Here is a 13,264-nt window from a genome sequence, read left to right on the forward strand (position 1 = left end):
AACTAAAAAATAAAGATACAAATATATAGACACTTAGACAGCCACCTTTCCAGACTTCATGCAGACACAAAACAATGTTAAATTCAAAACATGAAGACATTCTAAAACAACAAACGAACCTTTAGAAAAAAGATGACACACATGAATTCACAATCAAGGCAAGTAATCTCTAGAAAGAAAGTTACATAACTAGCAGAGAGAGAACGACACGACGTCTAGCAGTAGGCTCACAAATCAATTAATAGCCGTTTTTGCCGGACCATGATTGGTTGGAGTTTTTAAATAGAAGTGGAAGTCTCTCCTGAGTGCCATGTTTTTTCTTTGACGAAGAACACAAGTCTTATATTGCTGGAAAAGAAGGATATCGTGGATAAGAAGAACGCCAGTAAGTCCTAAGGCAGCTGATCAACTCAAACTCCAAGGACTAGAGTGAAAACCAATCGAATTGTTGAACTGTTATACAAGCTTGAAACATACGTGCTGGTTGCAAAAAAGAAACTGGGCAAGAAAAGATTGAAAGCAATAGATTGGTCCATAGACCGATATACTCATAAACGCATGGAAAGCGTTGAATGGGGACATATTTTGACACAAGCTACGCAAAATGTTGCGCAAAACAGAACGAATGCCTCCACTTCAAGAGTTTCTTTCCTTCATTCACAGTAATCGGTTACGGGCCAAAGAAGCTGAAGATCATGCAAAAAAGGCATTGCCAGTTACTTTTCCAAATGGAGATGGAGAGCCCTTCGAATCTTCTTCTCCAAAGCTGTTATGAATTGCTCGAGAGATAAATCCTTCTCCACTTTCAAAATGACAAAGAACTACCTACGGTACACCATGAGCCAACATCCATTATTTGTGCATCTCCAAACAGCAAACGTTGTTTTGGATTCGATAAATTGATTTGGATGGTGATATTTATCCTTTTTCTACTTTGAAAGGCCCCGAAAATACATGGAAGTTGTTGATACAAATACAAATGATAGTCACATCATTATATAATACTTCATTTACAAAATTACGAGGAATACGTTTCAATTTTTGCTCTTGTATTGAAGGTAATGCAAATTATTAAAGTTTAGATTTCACTTCTATTCCATTCACGCTACGTATGGAAGCAAAGGTTACGTTTAAAGAGATTGTAAGACAAACGAATTTTTGGGTATGGTTGAAAAGGTCGAGATTGCATTTCATTTCTTTTCTACAAATTGTCCGAAATGTAGGTCAATGTCTCGAAGTATATCGTGGATCCCATCTTAAGCTATGACATGATTCACGTCGACGCCAAAATAATATAGCCAAGTTGAATGTAATTAGATAAGAATGGTTTAAGCTTAGAGGTGCCAGTTTGGCGGGTCATAAAACTTTTTAGTTACACTTCACTTGAATTGTTAAAAGATAATTTTTTTTTAATTCGATGATCGTTTATCCACAGATAAAAGTTGTCAGGTACAAAACAAGCCTGATCTGGAGTCGTTCTCAAAACCAATCAATTTGAGTGTGTAAGGAAACTCTCTCTCCCCATTTAGACATTATGGTAGAAGAAGAAGAAGAAAAAGCTTTGATAAATCAAACGGAAGAATTTCCAGCAGGCGATGCTAGCTGCAGAGTGTGAGATGAGAGAGCGCCAACGACGAGACAAGGTAAAGTGTTGGAAGTTTCTTGAATTTGATTTTTTTTAATTTCTATAAAATAAAAACTCATTGAAAAGATAGAGTAAATGCATTCTCTGAAAGTGTGTACTATTTTACATACCAAATATTCTTCCCATTTCATTTTCTTAATGTTTAATGGCATCTTCAAAATTGCAGTAATAAATGGAAGTTCTAACTTCTCAATCATCTATTGTTTGTTGACGAGCATATCCTTTATGGTCATTTAAACTGTTAAAAAGTAAATGAGTTAAAATTAATATTATCCAATACATAGCCTACATAGAACAAATTAGTCAATAAACATTGTGACAATTACCATTTTGGTCAAAGTCCTTCCTGAGAACAATTTGTTGTCGACGACGACGACACATGGCTTCACGGCTTCACTTATGGCTATCTGTCAAATTGAAATTGAATTCTGCAAAGTCGGTTTCCTCCCCCCGTGTAAAATTAAAGAAATCGATCGATACACATTGACAATAAAATAGTTAACAGAAATTCAAAAAATTTCGAAGGAAGTTTGACAGCAGTGTTATTATTTTGAAAAATATTCAAATTCAAGTTTAAACGGAAAAAATTTGACCTCCTCGCTATTCGATTGCCGTTTCAGAATCTGATGTAAGTGGAGCTACTTTTTTTTATTTTTATTTTCAGTGTCTTTAAATGTCATTGCCGTGTATAGTCTAATCCCCCCGTGATAATAAAATCGTTTAGCCAACTGCAATGTTCCAGTATACGCGCGTGTAACGAGAATTCTGATTGGCAATAAAGCTAATCTCTGGGTCAGGATAGCTGATAAAATGCTATGGGAATCGGAGCGATCTAGTGAGTTTTGACAACTTGGTATATTTTTAGTTGTAAAATGTTTTTATCGATGCGCTTTTACTGTCTTTATGGCGACGGACCCAAAAAGAAACTGGACAAGAAAAGATTGAAGTAAATAAATTGGTCCATAGACCGATATACTCATAAACGCATGGAAAGCGTTGAATGGGGACATATTTTGACACAAGCTACGCAAAATGTTGCGCAAAACAGAACGAATGCCTCCACTTCAAGAGTTTCTTTCCTTCATTCATAGTAATCGGTTACGGGCCAAAGAAGCTGAAGATCATGCAAAAAAGGCATTGCCAGTTACTTTTCCAAATGGAGATGGAGAGCCCTTCGAATCTTCTTCTCCAAAGCTGTTATGAATTGCTCGAGAGATAAATCCTTCTCCACTTTCAAAATGACAAAGAACTACCTACGGTACACCATGAGCCAACATCCATTATTTGTGCATCTCCAAACAGAAAGGTTGTTTTGGATTCGATAAATTGATTTGGATGGTGATATTAATCTTTTTTCTACTTTGAAAGGCCCCGAAAATACAATGGAAGTTGTTGTTACAAATACTAATGACAGTCACATCATTTTATAATATTTCATTTAAAAAATAACGAGGAATACGTTACAATTTTTGCTCTTGTAATGAAGGTAATTCAAATTATTTACATAAAATTAACAATTTATTGTAACATAGAATTAGGCATAAATATATTTACAATTTTCAGATTGGAATTATTCAAAAAACCAAAACTGGCTTAGAATTTAGGGATTTGATATTAATCGACAAAGACTTCCAATGAACAATGTTTCAAATTTCGGATTTTCGTTTATACAACGTAAACGAAATTTTTTTTGTGGATACATTCATTACGTGTTCAACAGGTAAAATGAAATATTTTATTTTTATTTTATTTACTAATCTAGATGGAATTTTTAAAAAATATTTGATTAAAGTTAGCCATTTCCGGGTTCATGTAGAAGAACACGAAAGTTTTTGCAATCCAATCGGATTTAAATTATTTCAATGGAACCAATTACTAGCATCAGTATCAGTTATTTTTTTTGAATTTTTAATCAGTCTAAGAAAGCTAATCGAGTAATATATTCTGCTCGAAAAAAATAGCAATGAGCTTATAAACAAAGAAAAAGAATTTTATGTAAGAAAATCAAATCGAAGCATGAAAACATCTTTGAAACCTGTTTAAAGAAAACTATGAGAGCTATTCAGTTATGGGGAGCAGGGAGCTAAGTCACAATGGGGAAGATAAAAGTATTTAGGATATATTTAGGGATAGATAAAGTTATTTTATGAACAGATGTCTTTTTGTATCTTATTGATACATGAAATATCGATTCAACTCATAGTTTCATAAGAATAACATATGGAAAGGCCACGCCAAGTTATATTATGCAATTATATAGATGGTGATTATAAAAGACATTAATATCAAGGTTATCGTTAATTCAAAGAATTTGATCTAAGGCAATAGTCCTGATTATTATTTCCATTTTACAATTAGAGCTTGAAGTTATATAGTCATGATCGCGGTATATACGGGATTCACATGAACATGAAATTTACATTTTTTCTTCCAATTACTAAAGCTCGTTAATTCCTTTTTTTCACGGATTAAAAAATCTTATTTTATTGAGACATTTTTAATAAAACATATTCATCCAATTTTTTTTTGAACTTTTTAAGGGAAGCCAGCAATGTGAGGGGGTTTCTTCTTCGGGAAGAATTTTGAATAAACCGAGATAACATATAGCTCTGTTATTTTCTGACTAACCGATTCGTTTTATTATATTATCTTATTATCTGCGGATGCAACTGCAAAAAATAGTATTTGCGTTTGCAAAAGCTTAACGAGATTGCCGTTATAACTACAATTAATGCCAATTAGCGATTGAAACCACAAGTTATAGCATGTATTGAAGAGTTTGTACCTAAACGCGGCAGAAGGGGAGGTAGAGAAAGAACTTTTGCATCTCTAGTTATACCAAAGTTTCAAGATCACCCACCCATATCTTCCATAAGAGCCAAAGGGCATTACCGTCGGCGATAAAGTATTCTAAAAGGATTTTGAATGGAAGGTTGTTCAAGAGGATGATGAATGTTTATGTCCAAATTTAAAATTGTAATAAAACACATCAAAGTCCACGTATAGAAATAATTGTTAATTTGTGTAACAATGAAACGTGATAGATGTGAAAAATCAGCAAAGGCAACAATCAAGTGTGAGTGAACGTCTAATACAAAAATACTGGTCTGCCTTCATACGCTCCTGTTGAACGCTTGAACGTTTAGTGCAAGACCGCATATGTTAAGGAGTACGGTGGAGTACGGTTTTCATATGAAAAAAAAATGTGAATTTGAAAAAAGTGAATTTGAAAATTCATCTTTAATATTTTAAAACAAAATAAACAAAAATAAGTTATTAAAAACACATTTGATTTTTTTGTTTTTTGGCTTAATTTTCACAAAATTGAGAATTTCAATCACGAATTTAACATATAAAAAATTGCCTAATCTAGATAAATTTGGTATTGAACGACAGTGAATTAAATAAAGCTTAAATTAAATCAATTTCTGGACACATTCATTAGTAATTTTATAGATAACGAAAGAAAAACCCCTAATTTTCCTATACCCCTATAACCTAACCTAGCTAACTTGGCGGGGAATATTAGGACACTTTACTAAACATCCGCCGGTCTTAGGGATAGCCGAGAGTATACCTTTCCTATTTTATCGTGATAATACGATGAAATGAATTGCGCTAAATTGATCCTATCGTGCACAACTTAATAATTAGCACCTTGCGCTCTTATTAGAGCTTGTTCTAGTGTGAAATATTTAACCTCATTATTTTCGCGTAGATACCCGACTGTAACAACGGACAGGCGGCCCTTTGTGATAAAATAGCGGGCATGCCACTCATCCAACTAGTCGTCGCAATTTTTTTTTGTCTCAGTAATATGATTTGGCTACGCGTACGGAATTTTGGCAGGCGAGTTCCGCCAGTGAGCAGGTACGGAACTTGCCGTTGCATTCCGACCCTACGTTCCGATATTCACTAGCTATAAAGAGGAAAGTGAATGCGGTGTGTGGTTATGTTTTCAACCGCTAGGTGGCTTCGTTTAATAATTGTCAGTTTAAAATAATAAACTGCAAAAGGGGGAAAATGAAAAATATTATTAAAGAATTATTCTAATTATTTTGGTTTATTTATTTTTGAAATTATGGGGTAGTATTAACCATCACATTGAAAAAAAGAAGTCATAAAAAGAATACATGGCAAAGTTGTAAGCAGACGAGTATAGCAGACAAAGTAGAAAGAAATGTATGAAGAATAAAAGATTCTGTATTTCGTTGCCACAAACGGCGCACCATACTTATACAATACCCATTACATATGAATTGTAATCTTGCATAATTACCATAGAATAGGTTATTGTTCACTGATTTGCATTGATATTGACATTTATGTGTGATAGGAAAGGTCTCCAGAAAGTTTTGTCGATTTCATGTGTTGGTAGAAGATATCGGAAAATCAAGTAAATTATTTGTATCTATAAAAGCTATCCATTAAGCTCCAAAATTTCAATAAGGATGATACCGTTATTGTTTTGTTTACACACAATTACCATAAGAAAGCTTAATAAGGAAAACGCTGCCCAGATTCACTTTTTTACAACCCGGAAATGTAGCAGTGTTAGTAGGGCTAATACTGATTTTTAGACGTATCCAAAGATGGTGTGATGATTTTTGAAAGCTTATGGTGGTTTTGTTATGGCACATGTATTAATCAGACTGTTTTTCTCTCGAATATGCAGTGCATGGGCATCTGTTTACAAACACACCAAAGAGAACCGGAGTTGTTCCCAAAATGAAATTTTCACGCTTATTCTGATATCCCCGAAAAAAATACAAGGCCGACATAGGAATTAACGTCGAAGAGTCCCGTTCTGAATCTGGAGTATATTTTTAGTCCATGTTCAATCCCGCTCAACATAGGTAACGTTGCCGAATGAGGATATATTAAATGTCATCCTTTGATATTCATATTTGGCAACATCGGTATTGCAGTAAATGCCCCATGCAATCCTGCATTTCAGTTAATGAGGCGACAGCGTCGTCAGTAGATAGCTCTGTCGTAGATAAAAATAAAGAAATGAAAAAGAATTTTATTGAATAAGTCGAATTTTTTTTTTCGTTCTAAGGGGGGTCCAAACTCAAGGGTATCTGAATGATACTGCTTATGGTTTTCTTATTCTTCAATACCTAAGAATATTTAAAAACACTGATGTTGATTTTCATAATTGAGATTTATGGTGGGGCAAATATTCAAAAACTCGAGTGTATATATTTCTGCCAAATTTCTTTGTAACCCCCACTTTTTAAAACCCACTTTTTTGCAAATTTTCTCTGTGGATTTGTTTAGATATAAAAATCTTCTGTGCGGTATGAATAGTATGCAATCATCTATAAAAGGAGAATTTATTGTTATATCAAAAACAAACATAAAATCAAACAGCTCTGGTTTGATAGCAATGCAATTTAAGAACAACAAATCTTAATTTTTTTTCAATTTCAGGGGAAAATATCCATTGTCTTGTCGAACTAAAAGAGATTACTTTTCATTCGTGGGATTTCTATAGGCATAGAAGATGACGAAAAAAACTTTCACGTCAGCCAACTTCACTTCTTTTTGTGTCGTTAGACCAATACCATTCATTAGTGATTAAATAGATTATTCTGTAAGTAAGTTTTTTTTGTTTTTTTTATTATATTAGATTAAAGTTTAAAGAGGAGAAACATGGCCTGTATTTATCGTTATAACGACATCCCATGAATACAGTGATACATGTGGGAGGATGAAGAGCGACTAATTATTCTCCTGTTGCTGCGCTAGTTTCCTTATCCACCCCATCCTGGAAGTGGATCTTTCTCTCGGGTACATCAGTACAGTTACAACTTCAATAGAAATGTTTTGCATCTACTATTTATTTAAGGTATTAGCTAGTAATATGTACTAATTTTTAAGTGCTACACATTAGTTTAAAGATCCTTACCAAATTAGTGATGCGGTTTTTTTTGTGTTTCTACTAACTTCCTTATTTAAAGCCAAGAGAGGCATCCTTCCGGAGAAAAATTTAACTTTTTTGTTTCTCACTTTTTTCAGTTTCTGAGACGGCCATTCGAACGGAAATTTAATTTAAGGTCTATTTTGGCGAAGAAATGAGAAATTGGTTTAGTAAACATCGTCGATCCAATCAGCATCATTATCTCGATGTCATTGGCACTATCGCAATCAGTCTGCATAAAATTGCACATTTAATCTATCTTATATGTATTCTATATCTATCTTTCCTCTCCCTCTGCTGCGGCCTTGCCGTGGTGGCTCTGCTGGTTGAGGTGTTGGTGGGATGGGAGCCGGTGCTGGCTCTCCCATTGAGAGATCCTCATACAGCACCTGCAGGGCCTCCTTTTCTTCGCTATCTCCACCTCCAACGGCTCCTTCTTCTTTTTTCTCTCCGCCGCCAATTGTTTGTTCTCTCCGCCTCCAACGGCTCCTTCTTCTTCTCTTGGGACGGCTTCGACCCCTTGGTGGAGTTGTTGTATGTGTGGTAGACAACTTCACTTCTTTTTGTGTCGCTAGCTCCTTGCTAGCGAATTCCACAGAAGGACTAGGCTGCTCAGGGTTGGAGCGTAAATGTTGCCAACAATCCTACAATCACCACACCTAAATTGCTGGAGAAAACGCAGCCAGAGGAAGATAGTAGAAATTTGAATTGAATATAAAAAGTTAGACTATTGATTGTGCAAAACCCGTGCATATAATGGCAGCTTGTTCAGAAAACAAAGGTGCCAGTTAGACCAATACAAGTCATAAGCGATTAAATAGATCTATTTTTTCCTTAAACCTTCATCTTCCTCAGTATTTGCTTTGGTTATGTTGTCTTTCAACTGGGAATAACAGAGGAGATTCTAGTTCCCTTTAGGGAAATTCAATGGCCGTAGAATGGAGATGAATGGATATTTCAAAACGGGTTGTCGCCAGCTCTTCACCAGCGAATTCAACAGAAGGACTAGCTTCTCAGGGTTCTAGCATGCATAAAATGTGAATTGCATTAACTAACAGTACATCAATAATTATGCAAAATAAGTACAGTACAAAGATACAGTACTTTTTGAACGACGACTTTAATAAAATCTTCTTTCGCATTCCTTTCGAAGAGCTGCAACCACGCCGCTATAAGCAGCCTCGGCTTCCACATCCACGTCAGAATGACTAAGCTGAACGATGACGGGGCGAAATATACACAAACGGTGCAAATTGTATAATAAAATCGCGTAAGTCATCAATATTTACGCAAAAATTTATTTGAGAATGCAGTATCTCTGCAGCTTTTGTGAATATTCTGAAAGAATTTTTCGATCATAATTGCGCCTTTATACAGTAATACTTTGCTGCGTACGTACTCGTTTAAACACCCCAAGTATCGAGCAACCTGTGCAAATAATTTTCGTTAAATATCGTAGGAAATATAGACAAAATGAAAACTTACAATTTTAGCTTCTCTGGATTTCAGTGAGATCTCCGTATTTGCTCCATTTTTCTATAACGTTTCATAGATCTCCCATTTTATCTGTGGGGTAAGAAAATTTCATTAAAAACATATTAAGGACTTGTCGCTACAAGGCAGTACAGACAACAAAATACCTGACAGGGAGTGTGAAGGTTAGAAAAAAAATTTTAAACGAGAGAGGAAGTTTACACGTCTATGTTCAACAAAATAGCGTTTCTGACTAAACCATTCTCAACTGCTACCTAAAATATGAGAGGTTATTAATTTATTGATTTAATTTAGGCCTTTTTTATCTCCCCAACAAACAAGACCTACGTCTCAACTTTTTCAAGAAACAACGGTCGATTGCAGAATGGTAAAAAAGCCCTAAAACGCCTAGCATCGGGACGCCCAGTTGGTCGTTATTACAACTAAGTGAATGATCGTCTTTTTAAACAAAAAACTGTTCATTGACGCTCTTATCTACGTCTCTGCGTGACAGCACAGTATCGCGAATAAGTTTTGTCGTCGTGTCATGAGGATTCCGTAGCTGGGCACCTGCGAATTCCGTGAACGCTGACCAAAATAAAGGTTAAAATTTTTTTGGAAGATGTCATTTATTATGATCGTTCTTGAAAAAATTTGTCAAACCATAAAACGTACTTGTTCCTTCTTTTTCGGTATGCTACAATGCATTACCGTCGAACGACCCCTTCGGTTCTTTTCCTACCTCATCTCACCACATCTTGCTACAGTATGTTGACAATCAATAAAGTTAATTAATAAAATTATAATCAATAAACAATTTATTTACAATACCCATCAAACAAGTCACATCATTCAACGAAAAAAAATCGATAGTAAATTTATTGCATGCGTGTAGAGAACACAAAGGCAGTTTTGGTGGGAAATTTTTTTTGTAAAGTAATGTTTGTCCAATTTTGCGAGTGGTTGAAAATCTAAAGAATCCCATAGTAATGAACTTGCAAGTTCAAGAAAATCAATTTTCTGGCAATTAAAGTTGCAGAGTCGTTCGTTATACGAAGAAATAGTTTGTGTTAAATTGGGCAGATTGCGCAGACGATGTTAGTTTGAGGTATTTGCTGAGCGAGGACACAATATAAGTCTCATTCTTATAGTTTATGACCAACAACTAAAAGGAGAGTGAAAATCCACCATTGAAAGTATAGTTGGCATAGATTCTTCAAAGTTCTTTACAAGCAGATTTTCTTCTGAGTCCTCATCCGCAGAATTTCTTCGATGAAATCATTCATCGTCGTCGTACGCTGATTCTTTTTCCTTAGCGTACAGAGAAGTTGCATTATTCATCATGATGCACTTCATTGAAGAACATGATATCAACACTGAAATTCCAATGTTCAAATTCTAGCAGCTCAAATCGTATAAGTGATAATCTAATCCCGATATCCGTCCCATTAATTTCACAAAAAAACAAATTTTTAAGGATCTTTCAACACAATAATCTTGAAATCTGGCATTCACCACGTAAAAGGAGCAATCGAAATTCAGTTCTTTAGAAATCAAATTAGTCCTTTAATATAATATAAACGAGAATTTAACCTACTTAGCAACAGCTACGACTTCTACATTCAAATGCCGGTGAGGATGTCGCCGCCAGAGACAATATTACCATGATTAAAACGTACGGTCGAAAGACGGTTTCAGGATGTCGTGTTCTACATGGGTTAGATTACGAAAAGACGACAAGAAATCGTTAATATACGACAAAAGTCGTATGGACTTAACAACAAACTTAACCAACTTGGGATCTGCAAACTTATTGGTGACCCACTCATAGAGCAGAGGGATTTGTTGGAGAATTTGGGACGATGGAGAGACTTCCAATCTGCACAAATATGAGTTCATGTCATTTATCGTAGGAGTGTAACTGAAGATGTTCAGCTTAGTCTCAGGAGCTCCTTGCATATGAAACGTGGAACCCAAATTGATTGAGATGCCATTGTATATGAATCTAATGTCTTTTGACTTCATGATGTCAAACATCTCGCTTGAGTCAGGATTCAGATATAAAGGATAGCCCAATGATGATAATGGAGAAATCACATTAAAGTTAAGAAGCCTGCCAAAGAGATTCTCTTTCGTCTTGTCTGCTAAAGATAGAGGAGGTGTAATGTGATTGAAGACCTGCATTTCATGACTAGTGTTTCAAGAAAGAGACCATTTGTTTCAACTCTGTCTTTGAGCTAAGGGTGATGCTGCTGACATATGACTCCAAAGAACCCCTTTGTTGACTAGTGTCAATCTTGGTGACTATCTTCACATGATCCAACATTCCACACGAAACTCCTGGGACGGAGTAGACATGGACACCATTGAACATTCTCCTCTTCTGTGGTCTATTATTATATGTGCACTGAAGAAAGCAATGACAAGAACTCTTCACGTCCAGGAGAGGTGACATTTAGGAACTTCCACAGTAAAGCTAGAAAAATATGCTTGCTCGTCCTTCCAAATTGCTCTTTAATTGACAAGGTTAGAGAGGAAATCCTTGAGTTGACAGTAGGAGACGAATGGGCTCGCCTCTAAAGCGTCTTTGGGGTTGTTTCTCATCCATGGTATTGACAGACATAGTTTATGCCAATGGTGGTTCTCCTTGAACTACTAGATGCTGGTATTGTTTCCAGCATGGGGAACCATATCCACTTCACTAGGTTCAAAGAACTAAACAGAACGTCAGATTTTGATTCTCCAACATCAATCTTAGTGTTGGTCTTCCTAAATGAGATGCCACTCAAGTTGCCCTCAATCCGGCCAAAGGACTGCGCACTAAGAAGCTATATTCGGGAAACATCATATTTACTTCCTCGGTGGTAAGCATATCTTGGTTATACACGTAAATGGGATAAGAAAGCTTTCTTATGGCATTTACGTGTATCAACGAAATGCGAATTAAGGGACAAAACGCGAATTTATGGGACAAAAATGCTAATTAGGACATAAATATTATTGAATTGCTGTATTTGTTCTTGGGGGATTGGTTGATCAGGAGTTGAAAAAGGAGTTGCAATCTGATTGTGGATTTATCATCTGATTAGAAAATTGTTTTTTATTTATGGGTAAAATAGGTAATGTTGTGGGACGGCGTGCATTATTAGGAGAACGTGATTGTTTGATGATCTTGTCCTGTATTTCTTGTCTGATCCGGTTTACGAAAATTTTTGGTAAATTACGTTATTGAGAATGGAGTGTTTCCTTAACTACGGTTTCCATTCTTGAAAGGTTTCTTCAGGCTGGTTGGTAAGTGATGAAGACCTGTTCGGCTTGGAGTGCATATTGCATATGGGCTGAAATTCCAGTCTTGAATTGTTTGTTATTATGTTTGTTTGTTATTACTTGAATTTTTGAATTCTAGTCTAGTCAATTTTTAATTGTTATATTCTGATTCCTTGACCCTCCATGTTAGGTTTGACAGTGGTCTAAGTTATCCAGGAACTGAAGTCATCATCTGTGAGATAAAATGGGGCACACGGATGGTATACGTTGCGGCCGGTTGTTAAGGTCAAGTTAAAAAGCAGTTAAGGAATAGGAACATCATTATACCATCGGACATCACGGAAAAAATGAGACCATGTATTTGTAGATTTAGGATTTTTGAGGACAATGAAGGATTGGTTATTATATTTCTAGTAAATCTGAATTTATCCCAAATTCACGTTGAGAATCATACTAAAAAATAGAAAGAAGCTTGTTTGAGAGTGTGGAATAAAGTTTAAATGAAATACTGGAATGTAGAAAGTTGCATTGGTTTCTGTACATAATTTATGAAGTGAGGACAATCGAGGTAGACACAATGTCAATGATCATAAGTTGACAGTGGTTTTTGACAAGTTTTTGGACACATAGAAACTTCCCAGCAAGCAAAATATACAGCTATGTAACCCTTTATCAATAGTTAAAAATTTCCAATGAAGAAATTTGTGAGGTCTTGAACGATTAATTGATGGAGAAAGGATGAGCGAAGCAGAGAAGGAGCGGAGAAGGAGAGAGAAAAGTATTTGCGAACAATCCCAAGCTTGTGTAAATGGAGGTGTTTATTGGAAAAATGGTGCGGTACAAGTAAATTAACAATTTGCAAACGGAAAACCACAAAGAATACTTAAGCTGATACTTGTTTTGAATTTTTCTAGCATTTTATATTCAATTCCGTTTCTCTCACTGGATATTAA

General features: G+C 35.5%; 1 long non-coding RNA gene across 1 annotated transcript; it reads right to left on the reverse strand.

Annotated features, from left to right (window-relative positions):
- Positions 1-1,057: 1,057 nt before the first annotated feature.
- LOC124321237 lies at positions 1,058-2,053 on the reverse strand. The gene is made up of 3 exons (XR_006914219.1): positions 1,972-2,053; positions 1,756-1,883; positions 1,058-1,685 (listed from the first exon to the last, which is right to left on the reverse strand). It is a non-coding gene; the product is annotated as an uncharacterized LOC124321237 (long non-coding RNA).
- Between the last annotated feature and the right edge of the window lie 11,211 nt (positions 2,054-13,264).

This window comes from Daphnia pulicaria, chromosome 1, assembly GCF_021234035.1.
Source record: "Daphnia pulicaria isolate SC F1-1A chromosome 1, SC_F0-13Bv2, whole genome shotgun sequence".
NCBI classification, from domain to species: Eukaryota; Metazoa; Arthropoda; class Branchiopoda; order Diplostraca; family Daphniidae; genus Daphnia; species Daphnia pulicaria.